A 19715-nucleotide genomic window follows, 5' to 3' on the forward strand; every position below is an offset into this window, starting at 1 on the left:
GAAAGTTTGAAATGCTTAGCGCTCAAAGCTTAACTGTGATTTTCCGATCATTACTGGACAATGACTATCAGTGTTAATGCCATATAACTCTCTATGTACATTCTATATGTCTTAAGCTATTTATTGACAGTCTTGGTTCATTTTCGACAAGAAAGTGACATCCATCATTCTTGCAGTGGACTCCTCAAATATCCCATTCATATCTTGAAATGTTTATCCATACAATTTTAAACTGTAGTAGATTGGCAGTACTGCTTCTTATATACGCGGCAAAAGCCACCTCAGAGAAAAATACTTTAGCACGTGAATTGTATTGGTATGGAGTCATCTTTAAGTGCAGAGGTAACCCCAATGAAGAAGAGTAAGCATTGAAAGGAGAAGAAACATTTATAATACAGAAAAAGAAGATTAAAGGAGAGGCACACTTCAGCCGCAAAAGAATATTTTTTCTTAAAACAACCATTGTCTACAGTTACCTGCATTTTAAGTTATAAATGTACTTCAGTTTTCCAAAGTTCCTACAACATCTTAAGATGAATTTAATACTTGAAGTGTCAACAACATCCATGCCAGATAATTTTTTGTTTCTCCTGAAAATTTATGTTTTCGGACTACGGTTGTTTTTCCAAAAAAAACCCCTTCAATTACTATTTTCATTACTTGCAACTGTAATTCCAAAACAAGAGCAAGAGACCTTAAGTCTTTTTAATTTGCTCACCAGTTTGGAATTTTATAAAAATTCGGCGAAAATACATGGGTCACACTGAAAGTTTCTGCAAATTGATATAAGTTATAAATAGGAATAAACTAGAATGTCTTTTGTTCGATAATAAATATTCAGTTTCCAAGACAACCGCTGTTTACAAATACAAAGAAATATTATCTAGTTTAGTTGGTACATATTTTTGAAGTTGATAGTCTATCAAATTGACAATACTTTCAAACTATGACTTTTTTATCATTTTAAATCGGAATTGACGCCAAAACAATGCATCTAAAGACTTCAAAATGCTTTTGGAAATAAAGAACTATCACAGATGACTGTATGTGTTTGGTTTGCGGTATTAAAAAATTGACTTACTCAAATCAGATACGATTTCTGAAGGTTCGACCTGCTGCAGTGACCAGTGACAGAAATATCAATGCTGTGCGTGAAATTATTAAGGAAGATAATGGAATCAACTACACTGAAATTCGGACACCTTTGGAGATACGTATGAGTGCAATACAAAAGGTCCTCCATAATCATCTTGTGAGGAAGTTGTGTGCCCAGGGGATTCCACAAAATATGGCAGAAGTTGAGAAACAAACATGTATGCAAGGAAATGTTTACAAAATTCAATCGAGGCCGTTCAAATTCTGTTTTTGACATCATAAGAGGTGAGGGAAAATTGATTAACATGATTCAGAAAAATGGCAATCGGCACAATGGATCTCCCAGACAAAAACAAGCTTACAAAAGTCAAAGAAGGCCAAAGCACTGGCAAGAAGATAGTTGCCTCATTCTTTCGTCGCTCTGGTCCTACGGTATTATCTCTGTTCTACTGGAGGATTATCATGTGGTATAGAACAACCTTGAAGCCGTATCATCCTCCACTATGACAATGCATCGTTACACATTACTGGACAGTGAAATTTTTGGTCACTTCTGTTATGAAATCAATTAGATTACTCACCTGTCCTACAGTCCTGATCTGGCACCACGCGACTATTGCTTGTTCCCAAACATCAAGAAAAAACTGCGCGAATTGTTCTCTAACCTCGCTGAAGCTGAAATTGAGATCTCCAACGAACTGGTGTCTGAAGTGCATCTAGAAACGTGGTTCCATAGAATGGACAAATGTAAAAGATACAAGGGGGATATTTTGAGACGCAATAAAGCCTAAAGCAGAAATACTTTGTTGCTATATGTATCTGTTTGCAGTAACTTTCAGCGACATCCATAGCATAAATATTTCTACATAACCTATGATGTATTTCTTACGTTTCACAAACGATAGAGGTGTTGATATCAATTACTAATGTATGTTTTTTAATAGTAATACAGTTTCTGGGCTCACATTCCTTATTGAAATTCTTTCTTATTGTATTTAAGAATCCTTAAAAATCTAGTCAGTTTATTAGCTACGCCTCTGGAGGGGAGACTGCAACAAAAGGAATGGAAGGAATTCACTTGTCCTATAAAGTGACTATTTATAACAATTTTAATTCTAATGCACGTTGTTCACGGTCAAATTTTTCGTTAAATATAACGATAGTTTTTATAAATATTTTATGAAATTGGTTCCTTACTCAAGGTCAAATTTTCCATCCAATTTTTTTCGAAAACACTATTTCCATTTATGCAGTGAATTTGACACTGCACTCTGTTTGCCCTGCCATCTATGAGTAATATTTTGTACTGTTTTCTCAATTGAAATCAGTGACTGTCATTCGTCTAGCAAAAGAATTACCAATTCTTTGTTCCACCTAGAGTCAGCCGTGTTTAATGTTTATGTTTCATTCATTCATTCATTCATTCATTTTATTCCATAGACCTTACATGAGCAATGAAGCTTTAAGATGTGGAACAAGTCAAAATTTTACAATATTACAATTACAATTTTTACAAATTTTTACGGTTTTACAATTTTGTAATTTTCTACAATTTTTACAATTTTGTGCAATTTTTACAATATTTTGGCGGGATGTAGTGAGATGAGATGAGGCCCGAGGATTCGCCAAAAGATTACTCGGCATTTGCCTTTTGGTTGGAGAAAACCTCGGAAAAACCCAACCAGGTAATCAAATCAAAGGGGTTGATGCCGAGGACTCGCCATGAGCTTCACAATCAGATAGCGCTGCTTCCACACATTCGCTTCGCTGATTGGTTGATTTCGTCCAATATTTATCGAAAGTAGGACCTGCTCTATTTGGGAAAAGCTGTGTTCAACGTTTAACGAAACTCTGTTTTACTAAAATTCTACCATAAGCAACAGGAATTTGATGCAGTTCAATTGAATTAAATTTCTTTAACAATACATTTAACGAAAAATTTAGCCGTGAGTAACAGGCATTAGTAGGTTTGCCTTTTTTTATCAGTAAAAAATACATATTCTATTAGTCTGAGATTATCCACGATTTGTGTACCGCTATCTATAAGATGTGTTGTGCCAATACTGTCTACTCATTCACATTATTATAATAAATGATTTAAATGAATACAAGTAACGAAATGATGATTTCGTAATTTCCTATCTCGTTCTATGATAACGTAATATACGTATGTAAAAATTAAATAATATGATCAATAATAATAGCACAAGAATATGATGATACAGAATATATGTTTAGAAAATGATTGAAGAATATGAGAAATGGAGATTAAAAATAAATTTTGAAAAGATATTTCATATGGGATGCGGTGAAAATACAAGATATTTCGTTTTGAAGATGGAACAGGTATCATCAAAGAGTGAAATGAATTTGAATATTTAGGAGTCAAAATTAATTAAAAATGCTACACAGGATGGTGATATTAAACATAGGATAAATAAAGGAAGATCAGCTACAGCGATGTTAAATGGAGTATTATGGAACAAGACTATTTTTAAGGATACAAAAATAAATATTTATCTGTTTATAGTCCAAAGTTTGATAACATATGGAGCGGAAACATGGAAGCTAAATCAAAATTTGAGGTCAAAATTGCTAGCATTAGAAATGGATTTTTTACGACGTTCGGCCAGACATTCTAAACTTGAAAAATTAAGAAATGAAGTGATAAGGCAACAGATGAATAAAGATAATTCAATTTTAGATTTCGTAAAATACAGACACTTAGAATGGTATGGACATGGGTGGGCAACTCGTGCTCTCGAAGTGTCACACAATCTCAGTGCAGTAGAACGGACTCTGTACTAGCTGTACTGTCTGTGTGCGGTTCTTTCAAGACATATGTTCGATCGCGTCTGCAGTAAGTGGCGGCTCGTTTTAAGTGAAAAACAATATAATTCCCAGATCATTTCCCTTTAGTTACGAGTAAAAAGAGAATTTTTTTTATTAAGAAGAGAGGTAAAGCTTGTATTCTATTACACTTTATTACGCATGACATTTTATGTTACAAATAAACAGTGAAGGTTTTAGTAAAGAAATACTGTCTGTATCTGCTTTAGAACAGCTAAAGGTAAAAATGAGATATCAACAAGGTGAGACTGATATCAAATATCATTAGCACGTTGTGCGTGCGAGTTACAGAATTGCACGACATATAATCGACTAGCTAAGAGCATTTATGGATAAATTTGAAATGTGGTAGAACATAGACAACTTCACTTTCTTTGACTATAAACTATCTTCAAGAGTGATAAGAAAATCTTCTTATCAAATATAAGATCCTACTTCAAGACCTACAGTAGATTCACTGCTAAGTTTGGAGAAACAGTGAAAATTGACAAGGAATCGGAATTTTTCTGAAATCTTTTTGCTTACGCAGATAGAAAATCCTGAAAATTTATAGCTTGAATTGATAAATCTACAGAACAGCACGCCATTCAGATTCCAGCACAATCAGGAATCGAACTGTTCGTAATGTTGCCTAAGTCAGAATTTCCAAATATACTCTTTGCTTCCATATATACTGTATGTGCTTGAGGCAGAGTTTAATACAAGAAAGGAGTGTAAAAGCTCTCAAAGTAAAGAAAGAGCTCAGAAATAAGCTTATTTCATCTGCCGTGACATGTAAAAAATACTTCCTTGAATTTGTTATTGTTTGCGAATACAGACTATTACCTTTATGAGAACAGAGGAATACTATTTAATGTATAAAGACTTGTAATTCTAGCGTTCTACATTTCAAATAAGACATATAATAAGAAATATTAACAAACAGTGTAATAATAAATCAGTGTTGAAGCTATATTTGTTGTATCTTGAAAAGGTTGTATTCAATTTGTGTTTCCAGTACTAAACTAATTTACAAAGCTAGAAAATAATATAATTTTGTTATGTGTGTTTAGGTATAGTCTGTCTAAAATTACTATAATTATTGTACCATGCGTCATTCTGAAATTCAAATCATGGAATAGATATCACGACCACCTGCACGAGCCGCCAGAGCGCACCGTGGCTTTTGCATCGAAACTACAAACAACTTGTAACTGCTGCGGCTGGCTACGTCTGCCTTTCTCTCTTTCAAGGTTTTTTAGCACTTTGGGAGCACGAGTTGCCCATCCATGGGTATGGACATGTAAAGCGAATGGATGATGGAAGGCTACCAAGAAGAGTTTTAGGTTGGATTCCAGAGGGAACAAGAGGCAGAGGTAGACCACACCTGGTTGCAAGACATAAATAAAGCGTTGGCAGAGAAAGGACTGCAAGAACGGGATTGGGAAGATAGGGAGAAATGGAGAAAAAAATAAGAACGTAGGACATTGGACATAGGAAGATGTGATATTACTTTGTAAACCTGTTTGTAATAATAATAATAATTAAATAATACAGATAACAGCCCTACTAATAATTAATGCTCTACTGCCATATTCCACAAATAAAATCGTCGCTGTCACGTAAGTACATACACTTCACATCCTGTTACGTAACTCGTTTTAATAAAATGAAATCTGTCATAGTATGCTAGTTATGTTACTGATTCCTCAATTACAAATAAGCCACACCACTGCGTCACTGAAATGAGAGTATTGAAAACCTGTCAGGTGCGGTTGTCATTCTGAAAGCTTCATTCTCGATTACAGACAACAGAATTCAGTATCAATACACATTTGATTCACTAATTATTTTATTCGATAATATTTTCAACTCTTATATCAATTATCGGTGGACGAATGATGTAATTAAAGAGTAATACCGATACAGTCGAAATGGTAAACATAACCTGCCTGTACGAATGCCCTATGCATTGTTTATAGCACGCACAAACGACGAAAATTCAGGTCCTCACTATAATAACGGCAGATCCCAATCGAAATGCATTTTGAGGAAAATGACATTTTATGTTTGTTTTTAAAGGTATGCAAATTTTTAACATTAAGACTTCATTTTTCAGGACTTGTTAAATATGCCATTTTCACTCTTTATTTTTAGCTTTTAGAGCCTTCTATGTTCCAGTTCGATTTATTTTGTATCGAATGAAGACATAATTATTATGCTGGTCATGGCGTTGTCATTTCACTTCCCTACCTACAAATTGTTGATGCCCCCCCCCCGTGACAGATGATATTTATCCGCCATTTTCAAGCCGTTTCCATGATAACTTTGATCAAATATAACGACATGCAGAAAGTCATCCAAGATGGTTTTCATTCAAGTTCTTGTATCAAAGATCCTCAAATTTCTCTGATAGTGTAATACCGTCCTAACTTATTAATAGGTTCGTTTTCTAACCTAAAATGGCATTCATTTCATTTAGTGTTCTGCCCAAGAGGAGGTCTTTCATTGGAAACTCAGCTTTCTCCAATCTTTCCTATTTTCTGCCTTCCTCTTTGTTTCCTCATATGATCCATATAATTATCTTAATGTTGTCTATCATCTGATATCTTCTTCCGCCACGAACTCTTCTTCCTTTCACATTCCTTCCAGTGCATTCTTCAGTAGGCAGTTTCTTCTCAGCCAGTGACAAACCAATTCCTTTTCCTCTTCCTGATCAGTTTCAGCACCATTCTTTCTTCACTCACTCTTTCCAACGCAGCTTTATTTCTTATTTTGTCACTTCACTTCACTTCACACGTTCCATTCTTCTCCATATCCACATTTCAAATGCTTCTATTCGCTTCTCTTCACTTCGTCGTAATGTCTATACAATGCCACACTCCATACAAAGCACCTCACTAGTCTCGTCCTTAGTTCTTTTTCCAGAGATCCGCAGAAGATGTTCCTTTTTCTATTAAAAGCTTCCTTGGCCATTGCTATCCTCCTTTTGACTTCTTGGCAGCAGCTCATATTATAGTACATCCCAAGTATTTGAAGCAATATGGGATTAAGACCTGAAATTTATTCTAACTTCTTAAGTCTTTGGAAAATTAATTTGTGCGAGATCGTGCGTATTTGCTTGTTTTCCGCACAGAACCAATACGCGGTAAGTGTGAAATACCACATTCAGTATTCCCAACGTAACACACATAACAATTTCCCTCTTCTTACCGCTTAAGCGCGACATTCATTTTACTGCTTTAGGCTTTTAACATATTATTTTTAGAGACGTTTAACATAGTAATAATTATAAATTGGAAACTTACCACTGCAATTTCACCTAAATTGCAATGTTAATTATTGTTTTTAAATATTTGCAAAAATTAAGTAAAGACTACTACTCCACGAAACTTATTGCATTCCTGATACAAGTAACATTAAGGAAGCCGTGAAAAAATCAACGAGATTCCAGATGCCGATGTTATTACTGCAATATGTTATATAAATAATATTGTTAAAATATTCAAATGAAAAATAAATCATTACATAACCTTACCGTTTGTTTTAAGTTCGCATTTATAGACTGGGGAAAAAAAAAAGACAGACGTATATCACGGCCTGCTGGAGTATAGATATTTTTGTTTTCTAAAGTTGTCGGATTAAACAGAAACCAAGATGGAGATTTCGTTGCAACTAATTAGAAATTCGTCTTTCACGTACGTAATAAACGGTCTTCGCACAAAATAATGTATGATACACGAGCGGTATGTTTGTTTTCATGTTCTCGGAAATTAAAAAAGCTCAACTACGTTTCGCTTTTTCAATCTTTTCCTCGAACATGAAAACGTCAACATACCGCTCTTGTAACGTATATTACTATTTTAATGCAGTTCTCATGGATTCATAATTCAATTTGTTGAGTTTCTCTTAGATATGCTATGTTGTGGGAAAGGAGGAACAAATCACTGTATATTTCAGATACTTTAATGTTTCCCTAAAACGACTGAGTTGTATACCGTTTTCACTGTCCTTTCGCACTCTGTAGAAGAAGTATGTATGGCGTGGCATTACAGCCATTTATGTGAGGAGCAAGCTGATAACAAAATCCATGCAAAAGCGTGTGCTTCAAGAAATATAAGGAAAGGAAAAACAAGAACATAATATCGTGGATAATCCTCCATTCTGTGTTCCGACTTTCGGTAAAGCGTTAAGTGCCATCAATGTATGCAAGGCCTTTGCGTAATCCGATTACAATGGTGGAGCTTGTTAACTCGTTTGCTTGATTTTCCGAGGAAAGTGTTGGAACTTAGTGAACGTAAAACAAAACAAAGCCATGACTTTCTTGTCAAGGAAAATAACCACTGATATGATGAAGAATGAGCGAATTGGATAAGTCGTCTTCGGCGACATGTGGTTATCATGCTGTCCGCTGGGATCTCGAGGTTCGCGGGATCGAAAATTGTCCTTGGAAGATGGGTTTTAAAGAATAGAATCTTTATCATGAGTGCATCCGACAAGGAAGTAAAATTATGGGCCCTCGAGTTCTTGTAGTATATTAAAATAGTACATTATGCAACGAGCCTATAATGAAGATAATTAAGAAGTGAGTATGGATATTTATGAAACGAGCGCAAGCGAGTTTCATAATTTTCATACGAGCTTCTTAATTACCATTATAGGCGAGTTTCATACGACTTTTTATGCTCGACCATATTTCTAACTTGATATTATTAATTTTATTGTATCTGACCTGCAGCAATGTCCCGTATGTTGTGAGATGTGCGCAGACGCGAAAGTATTGATTTTTTCTGAGGAACAGATGTGCACATTGACCTTGCTAGGCCATAAGAACCTACAGAGATAACAATGAAATTAAATTAGACATTGAAAAACGAGATGACAAATTGAATTTATTTGAATATTATTTACAATTAACGCTAATTATTATAGTAACAGAACATAACCTTCTGCGACAGTATTGGATTTCCAGCCTCCGTGACTTTTCGCTAATTCTCTTTCGATTGCATATCCGAGAATAATCGATACTTGCGGTTTTATAACGGTAGAAAGCTGACCTGTCATTGGCTGAACAGTTGTAACCGGAGTCGTCATTGGCTGAAAGACCTGACCTTTAATGAGTAGATGTACTTTAATGACATGCATTAAAGGTCTGCTACCAGGTGTATAATTACTACATTTCGGCATGGTCGAGCATAAAAAGTAATTACTCAGTGAGACAGAAGAAGAAACAATGTTTCATTCCATATTAATGAAGACTACTATACACTTTTACTTTTAAGAGAACAGCTTGCCTGCCGGTCTGAAGTTGCGTTCGATCCCCGCTTGGGCCGATTACCTGGTTGGGTTTTTTCCGAGGTTTTCCCCAACCGCAAGGTGAATGCCAGGTAATCTATGGCGAATCCTCGGCCTCATCTCGCCAAATATCATCTCGTTAACACCAATCTCATCGACATTAAATAACCTAGTAGTTGATACAGCGTCGTTAAATAACCAACTAAAAATAATAAAATAAAATACAAGAAAACTGTATGATTAAATGTTCTAGGCATTATCACACTGCTAATATGTACGCAAACTCATATTAAATGCATGATAGCACTGGCCGTGCAGAACATAAGAGACAGTAGAGCAAGTGGACAGCTTCAATAATGAGGGGCGTTTTCACAAAACTCGTTATCTACAAAGTCTTCTATTTTTCAAGACAACTCTTTTCTAAAATACACAACTGTAGATACCGAGTTTTGAAAAATCTCTTTTATTTCAAGATAAATTTACTGCTATACTTACCAACTTTAGCTTAATTCTGATAGCACCATTGGATTCTCCTGACCCAAAAACATAAGGATACGCTAAAACCTCAAAATCGAAAGAAATGTAGATAACTAGTTTGTGAAAACGCCTCTCAATTATTACTTGGGGTGTACTAAAAATGTTGTCAGCAAGTCAAAAGGAGGAGTCAACTATTACAAGAAATGTTCAATGGTATTTGTAGCTTCAGCTTCAATCAACAGTAACAATAATCGAGGTTGCCAGGCATCGATATAAAACAAAAGATGTGAAATAAAGGAATGAGGTGTATAAACAATTTAATGATCTTTCATATTTAAGTATAAAAATTTAGGGGTGTTATTTGAAATTTTCTAAAAGTGGGGTAGCTTGGGGGTGGAGGTGAAATCTAAACTGCAATTAAGCCTGCTTTCAGATTTCCCCCTCAATATCTACTGTAAATTCACGTGTTTTTTTTTTTTTGTTTAAATTGAATTCAATTTAAATAATTAGTTATTTAGACTTGGAAGTTTTGAAATGAAATTCCTGTATATATCATTAATATTTCTAACACTGAGGAACAACAATATAAATTCAAGAAAAGAACTTGGCGCCAAAATTTTCACTTATCTCGAAACGCAATAATGATAAACGTTTCAACAGTTGTTTCTAACTGCAAACTAAGACATTCCCGCGAAAGAGAGTCTCAGTGCGTAGTAATTTGGGAGGCTTCCGCTAGAATACAACACGTCTCAGGTCGTATATCACACTATTTCATATTTGTAACACTTCCTCACCTGTCGGATGGCTTCGTTGTAACCATTCGTTGCTCTGTTGGTTGATGTTTTTAACGAATATAAAGCTAAGAAAAAATTCGGGCTCTAAAATAGAATCTGACGTGAAACAGGAGCAAAATTTTGCCAAAAGGACTTACTATCGTTGCGTCGTACTTTGGCTCTGTACCTTCCACGTGCTTCATTAGAAATGTCAGCCAGAAGTCGATTCTTTCATTGTGGTAAAAGTTTGTACTCTAGTCTAGATTATGATCTTTAGGCCCAATTGTATAAAACTCCCTGACTAAAGATCAACTTTGATCGAACATCGAAAAGTAAACCGAGTTCAGACACTTCTTCTATTGTATAAAACTTGTCTGCGATCAAAATTACCTTGGTTCAAATGCAATCTAAGTTCACGTGAAAAGGATTTAGCAACATCGCATAAACAGGTGAAATACGTGATGCGCGGACCATGTTATATAGGTTTGTTCAGTGTTGCCAACCTAGCGATTTTAACTCTTTTTCAACAACAATTTCTTTTAACTTTTATATTGCTTAAATAGGGATTTAGTGACCTTTTTAGCACCCCATAGTGACAAAATTTAATCTTTCTTTGTTGATAATGAGAAATCTAGCGACTTTACAACTACTTTTTCGCGATTTCCCGTATTACACTCTGTTGGAGACACTGGTTTTTTTTGCAATGTAAATAATGGCGGACAATAAGAAGAAGGTTGACTGTTCTCCAAGTTGTTATCATGTTATGGTGTTTGATACTGCTAAACATAATAAAGCTTTATAAAACAATTTTCGTTTAGTAATACAGTTAATTGAACATTTATGAATGTACCTATCATATCCATTAATAATTAATGGTTCTTATAAACATAATATAATTATAGGTTATGTTATTTGATACTGCTGAACACGATAGAGCCTTATAAAATATAAGAATGTTTGTGTATTAAGGCAAGAAATTGAAAGAAATATATATAAATGTACCTAACATATCTATTAATATTAATAATAATGGATATTTTATTTGCACAATCTGTCACTCGTATATTTCAAACAGAAAAGAAATAACTGAACTTGGATCATCTAACTTAATCGGAGAAATTTCTCCAGTCAAAGTTGACTTTAGTTTGAGACAAATTAATCTCAGATTAGACTTTATACAACACAAAATTCCAAGTTCAGCTGAAACAAGGATCAATTTAACCTCTGATCTAAGACTAAATGGTTTATACAATCGGGCCTTACAGTTCTAAGATCTTTACCTTGGAACATATCCTCGTTTTTTTAATGCCTTGACTTAAAAAGGGGGGCGATAAATATTTTCGGTAGTTTGACGGGTCGGTTCCATATAAATATAAATGCATCGCTATGGTGCTCCTCGCAACATCTGGGCAACAGACGAAGAGACACACCGGCTGTCGCGTGCACCAGGTCCGCGGTCGAGGGGTTGGGCGCCTGGCAGACGAGTCCGTCCCGCCACGTGCCACGTCACACGACCGCTTGACCCCCGCACGCACATCCCAGCACCGGCATTTGGTTCGTGGTAATTCCAAGCACTCTAGCGAATTCTGTCCACAGCTCCCCGGATTTTGCACAGAAATTTGTTGCTCTCCTTTGGCAGAAACAAATACTACCCTCATTACACCCCAAGTCTGTGGTCGGAATTCGTGTGAAGGTGACTGCAATAGGAAGGTATGATAGGACAAGCCTACAGTACGTTTATCCCACTATCCATATCATTTCTACATCCTTAAAATACTGTGAAAATCAGATGGTCAACGACAACCTCGCAACATGTCCTTTTGTTAACCATTAAACATTTCCGAAACAATTTATATTTGAAGACATTTCCGTAGAGAAAACAAAAGTGTTGGCGTCTAAAGGATTAGATATAGCCAGAGCAAAGATAATAATTGAAGAAAAAATAAGAGCAGGTTGATACTTTTGACTACCTCTCCAGGATACCATTTATCTACTTTTGCAAATAACTAAGATTTTAACAATAAAATAAGTAAATTAGTTTTATATAATAGACAAACAGACAGACAGACAGAGAGACAGACAGACAGATGAATTTAATGTCATTCAGCGATTTACAGCCATAGACAACGTCAGAGTAGATATATAAATACATGGTTACTACATTATAATAAATGTAAGAATAAAATAAAAAATAAATATACAATCACCAGATAATCACAAAAACAGGTTAAAAGTTATAAAAGAAATAGTATAAAATCAGGTTAAAATGTAAAGATTTGTCAATTACATGAGGTTAAAACAAATAGTATCTAAAACGTAACATTCCTAATATCATTGACAATGCAGATGGGATTTGCCATCAATGTCCTTCTCACCATCCTTCTAAAAGTAAAATATAACGTGTTTCTTATATGCAATGGTAAAGAGTTATTAAGTTTATAAGATATGGAAATAAAACTATTGCTTGTAGTACTATTTTTGTACTTGGTGAAATATATGTCAAGTCTGGAACGGGTAGAATAATAATAATAATAATAATAATAATAATAATAATAATAATAATAATAATAATAATAATGTTTACTGCTAGAAAAATATAATAAAAAATGTAAATTTACTCAATTCTAGCACTCCCCTGAAGAGTATTCTCGTGCTCAAGGGAGGATTCGATACATAATAAATTTACATGCATAATTAACAATAAAATAGCATCTAAAAATTAATAATTAATTATAACAAATTCCTTACACATATTTTAAAATTTCAAACTATTGGAGGTAAATAGATGTGGGTATTTCTTTATTAATTTGTATTTAATTTCTAGGATCGATATTAGTACTATAGTAGAAAGCAGTGCTCCTTAAAAACTTGGGTTGAAGCAAGCGTATTGTATCCACGCCTTTAGTTTATGTTTGTGAGTATATGATCTGAAATATGTGTAATTTTTATATATAAAATTTAATAATGCATTGAGATAAATTTTATGTAACTTACGTATTTTCAAAACTTTAAATTCTAAAAACAATTTTTCAGTAGGATAATCAATAGGCTTTCAGACATTTTAATTATTCTTCTGTGTAATAAATCTAGTGGATTAAGGTTAGTTTCAAAAGTACTACTCGATCCTAGTATCCCATATTGGGTTATAGACTGATATAAGTATTTGCTTAATTGATTGCATACTTTATCACACTTATCTTCATGAACAGATGGACACCGGTAACAACAAAGAAAATAATTGTAATGCATAATATGAAATATAGTGTGTAAAGAAATGCAAGAACGGAATAAATTACAATTACTTACTAAAGAGAAGAGAAAATAAGTACATACATTCTATTGCAATGTTTACAATGAGGGTGGGTGCGTCTCGGTGTTGCATGAGATTCACTCAGGGTAGCCGAGGTACGGTTGTGGTGTAAAATGATGTCAGGAATATTACCAAGCCGGCTACTTATATAAAAGGCAGTGTAAACTCCAAAACTATAAGTTTATTGTCGTATTCACTTGGTAAACCCTAGAGTATGTATTTCCGGCTGACTTATAATTCAATCGTTGGTCGCACTTCTGTGTCGACTCTATGGCAGCTCTGAATAAGCTCTATCCGATACTATAAATTCAATTCTCTGTCCCGTACACTATGATCGAAGCTCCTAAACGTTGGCGAGTAGTCTCGCCGATGACAAAGTTCAATCTATCGAGTCTTCGCCGGAAGAAAGACTATTAAGTTGGGCCGCCGACACCAAAAAAAACTCAGTGTGTCGTGCCGTCGACACGAAAAGAAGTCGTAGTCCTGTCGACACAAAACGAAGTAGTTATTGTGCCCTGTATGTAGGGCCGCCGACACGATGAGAAGTTGTGATCATCTCCGCTCCCCGTCACCCTTATTTATAAAAACCTACCCTACGCTAAAACTAACTATCCTATTGGTTAAAAACTACGTCACTTAACCGGCCTAAAATCTATTCTCTATTGGTCCAAAGTGACCTCATAAGTTGAACCACGATCTCTTCTTATTGGGCGCGAAATACGTCATCTCTAAATTTAGACTTTGGATTTCCCACAACATCTAATTAGTTTTTCGATTTTGGAGAACCCCGTTCTTTGGAAAATCCCAAGCTTGCAGTTGCTTTCCCACGGGTCCAGTCTAACTCTCTGATTTTACGCCTCGACGAGTGTCAATGCAGAACCCTACCCAAGGTGGCCCTAAATCTGTCCGATTCTGACAAGTGACGAGAGGATGTGAACCATCTGTGTGGGACGCTAATTCTAACCAAGTCGCCAGAACATCCCCGCGAATACATGTAACAAAAAAAAATATGGAGATATCATTTCGCTAATAAATCGGTCTCTCCCTCTCCTAATTACTGCTTCAACAATTATTTAAACCCAAAATGCATTCCTCTAAAACAGTACTTGTTAATCCCTTTTAATTACTCTAAGTGGATGCGTTATTTCATTAATAAATCATTTTAAGAAGATATGTTTTGCTCTTGATGATACCAACTTAATACCTGAGTGAGTGAGTGAGTGAGTGAGTGAGTGAGTGAGTGAGTGAGTGAGTGAGTGAGTGAGTGAATTACTGAATCAGTCAATGAATGAATCAATGAATCCATGGATGAATGATTCAATGAGTCGATGGACGAATGAATGGCTGGATGGATGGATGGATGGATGGATGGATCGATCGATGGACGATTGATTGATCGATTAATTGGATTGATTGTAGTGAGAGTAGAAGAATTATCAATTAAATGGTATTCCTACAAGATGATAATCGCGTCCTTGCAAGGGCTCTTGGAACTCCTGCATGGCTGAATGTGGTCTGCGTTTGCCGCCCACCCACAAAGAGTGAAAAACAACTCGAACATTCGTTAAACCGAACCTGAGACACTTCGTGAGACGGAAGAGCTTTGCATACTGACTACAGCGCTAAGCGTTCAATAACAATATATAATTTCTATGTTTCGTAATCGGTTGTGCACGACTCTAGTGTAGGCTTAATCCTTCATGAGAACGGAACAAGTCTACTGGGCTTAATCCACGTTTGACTTAGTTAAAGCAAATTAATCCTGTTCACAATTAAAGTAAATAGCTACGCCTATATGTAATAATACATTTATTATTATGAAAATAAGAATTTATTGTTGTGGTCGAATTTTTCAACTTTTACAGTTTTAAGGTCATCCGTGCGTAATTAGGGCTATTAATGCATGTTTATGAACTTATCAGCACGTGCTGCAACAAATTTCCAAATTGTGGGTTTAACGGTTCTGAAGTAATTAGCATTTGTTACCTTTTAATTACCAGTCGATATAAAAATTCCCATGCGTAGCGGCTGTAATATGATTGAGCTGATGTTTTACACAAATACATCTCGCATGTGCATAAACAAAATGTGCTCTGGGTTTTGATATCGTACCTATAGTGTGCTATCCACTAATATTTGAATTCTTGTTTTCATTATTTAGGAATTTACTATTATTTTAATTAAATCTGAGAAAATTTATAATAAAATTCAATGAACATAGAGCAAATTTTAAGACTGATTGTACTGACTACAACAGTCTCAGAAATGTTCAAGTGATTCGGATAAGAACTCTATCGCAAACAAACGTTTGTACATAGCAGAAGAACCAAGAAACCGATAAGGACGTGTATACCGGATATTTAAATTAAAATGAGCATGGCTTCTTAAAGTATCCGCTGGGAACTTATGAAGGACGCGACAGGTAAATTAACACCATTTTTACATAGAGAAACAATTCTAAAATTTTTAAATTAAAAAAAATATGGCAGGGGATTCGTAGAATCGCTACAATTTCTTCGAACGTTTAAGTGGTTGGTGGCTGCGAGACTGTATGGGTTTATTCATTCATTCACTCACTCACTCACTCACTCACTCACACTCTTATTTATTTACTTACTTATTTACTTACTTGCTTACTTACTTATTCATTTACTTACTTACTTATTTATTTACTTACTACTTATTTACTTGCTTATTTATTTATTTACTTATTTATTTATTTACCTATTTACTTATTTATTTACTTATTTATTTATTTATTTATTTATTTACTTGTTTATTTACTTAATTACTCACTCACTCATTTATTTATTTATTCAATTTATATATACTTCATTTATTTATTTATTTAAATATTTAAATATTTATTTATTTAAATATTTATTTATTTATTTAAATATTTATTTATTTAAATATTTATTTATTTAAATATTTATTTATTTATTTAAATATTTATTCATTTATTTAAATATTTATTTATTTATTTATTTATTTAAATATTTATTTATTTATTTAAATATTTATTTATTTATATATTTAAATATTTATTTATTTAAATACTTATTTAAATATTTATTTAGTTATTTAAATACTTATTTAAATATTTATTTATTTAAATATTTATTTATTTATTTAAATATTTATTTATTTATTTAAATATTTATTTATTTATTTAAATATTTATTTAGTTATTTAAATATTTATTTATTTATTTAAATATTTATTTATTTATTTAAATATTTATTTATTTATCTAAATATTTATTTATTTATTTAAATATTTATTTAGTTATTTAAATATTTATTTAGTTATTTAAATATTTATTTATTTAAATATTTATTTAGTTATTTAAATATTTATTTATTCAAATATTTATTTAGTTATTTAAATATTTATTTAAATATTTAAATATTTATTTATTTAAATATTTAAATACTTAAATATTTATTTATTTAAATATGTATTTATTCATTCATTCAATCATTCATTCATTCATTCATTCATTCATTCATTTATTTATTTATTTATTTATTTATTTATTTATTAGCCGTACCCGCGCGCTTCGCTGCACTTGTTACAAATAAATATTATTGACTTAAATCTGTTATATTTCCAAATACAGCGTTGTTATTGTTAGTTAATAATTAATTTATTATCAATTATAAATCGTTTGCTCCTGACTTACTTTCAAAATTGTATTTAGAACTATGAATGTAACTGTTACTACCCTGCAATAGGTTATAGAGCTGTTCGATTAATTCTACTTTTAAGCTTGGTATTATGTTAGACCTAACAGCGTCTGAATGTAATAACTGAAGGCTGTTTACTCTCAACTGAAAGAAGATTTTGTCACCAAACGATACCATTTGAAATAAGGTGTTGTACTGCCGTATATTATTTAAAACGTGCGTTTATAACGGATGTACTACTATAAGCTTAAGTGCCTACCTAAGTTTTTAATCGGTTGTGAGGGCTCTCGAATCTCAGGAAGAAAAACTTTTCCAGCAGCGCAAAGTATTCAAGACTAATTTACAAACATGTTAAACGAATTATTCTTGCAACGAAAATGGATGCTCCCTAGACCAAAAAGTCGTATTTCAATTATGTAATTACTTCATAGTTTCATCTGGTATTGTATGACGTTATGACTGAAATACCTATGTTGTTAATAGTTTTTATTGTAACATTCGGCTATAACTGACCGAGTATATAAGATCTCGCGCTCAGAGGAGTGGAGTTTGGGGTTTGAGATGGCCTACAAACCACAAGTCATGCTAAAGATGTTGGTTTGTTAATTATTCAACATGGAGTATTGTGCACTACTTAGAACTGTTACCTCCTATACATTACTCTAGCTCACCCAAATACTTAATTAAGCAATATGTACTGTTATGTTACTGAATAATTAATACTTAATATGATATGATATGATTTATTTGTCAGTCAACTTTACAATTCACAGTTATGGTGGACCTTCACATTTCTGTTTTTCGATCCACCATCCCTTTAATACATACAACTTTTTTCTATTAATGTATTCTTTGCCGAGTATTTCTTGATTACTTTCTAATGTTCTGTTATAACTGAATTGCTCTATGTCCTTCCCTCTCTATCCTCTTCTATTCTCTCCCTCCTACCTAGACTGTGTCCCTTCCATTTCCCGCTCACCTATTAAATATTACATATTCCTTCCTTAATAATTTGCGTTATTTATTTATTTTCTTCTCCACCCTCAAATCCCACCTACTCTTAATCATTATTTTCCAGCTATTTTCTCCTACATTACTTGCTGACTTTTTCGTTTACTCTATTTTACAACACTTACATCACTTATTTTTTTTTCTATCCTCTGTTTATTTATGTATTGATCCCATTCTCTTCGCTTCACTCCTAAATTTCCTATTTTATTATCTCTTTCCATAAATTTATTTCTATAATACTCCTACAGTTATAGTACCCCTGATACTACTCCCAACCCATAACATTGAAAAACATGAAATAACTAATTCACTTAATTACACTTGCAATTTCTCTCTCATTCCACTTCTCATTTGTTCAGATTTTTTTTCACTTTAATTCTCTTGTATTCACTGTTTGATAGTCTTATCTTATTACACTATCTTCTTACACTTAACACTTTCTTCTCTGTTCCTTTTCTTACACTTTTGCCACTCCTAACTTTCTTGCACTCACTTTTTAGCACCCTTCTTCTTCGCTAATAACCTCTCCAAAGAACTATTCATTCTGTCCTCACAATCACTAATATCTGGTAGTCGCTTCGTTCCTTCACCCGTTCTTATCATGTCTTCTCTTACATTTCCTTCATTAATCTTGTCTATGCTCCTGACCTCAGACCCTTCCAGCTGTTTCCCTAATTCTTCGTCCGCAGTATTTTGTATCTGCCTCACGTTTTGATTTCCTCCTTGGTTTATTCTGGTCAGCTTTAATACTTAATATGTGCCGCATGTATATTTGTAAAATTATTCCATCTCTGACTTTCATTCTTTCATTAAAAAAACGCAACGCAAATCAGCGAATCCTATTTCAAATTTCGGTGATGGCAACATTTATTTACTAGTACATATTTTATTTACTTATTTATTTGTTAGTGACTTATTTATTTTTTTACTTATTTATTCATTTAAAGCAACACATGGCATTCAAGGAGGACGGAGTTGAATTTTTTTCACCGCCGGTAATACGATGCTTCGAAGGGTGGAAGAAGGGGGCGAGGAAGGAAATCCTACAGGCTGGGACTGTTAAAAATGGCTAAATCCGCTTGACTCACGAAACACTGGGAGCAGGAGGCGAGACGAAATAGAAGTAAGAAGCCATAACAGAGGATTATTTTTATTTCCTTCAAGTGTCTTCACCCCACATGGCTTGCGCTGCGCAACTGATGGCAGATATAATCCTACGTATCTGAACATCTCAAG

At 33.6% G+C, this 19715-nt stretch overlaps 1 protein-coding gene across 2 annotated transcripts in view; it reads right to left on the reverse strand.

The window, feature by feature from the left end:
• The window catches only part of neur (E3 ubiquitin-protein ligase neur), a 591978-nt gene that overhangs the window by 471733 nt on the left and 100530 nt on the right, over positions 1-19715 (reverse strand). The gene's annotated exons all lie outside the window — the stretch shown is intronic.

The sequence above is a fragment of the Periplaneta americana genome, chromosome 1 (assembly GCF_040183065.1).
Source record: "Periplaneta americana isolate PAMFEO1 chromosome 1, P.americana_PAMFEO1_priV1, whole genome shotgun sequence".
In the NCBI taxonomy this organism is placed as follows: domain Eukaryota; kingdom Metazoa; phylum Arthropoda; class Insecta; order Blattodea; family Blattidae; genus Periplaneta; species Periplaneta americana.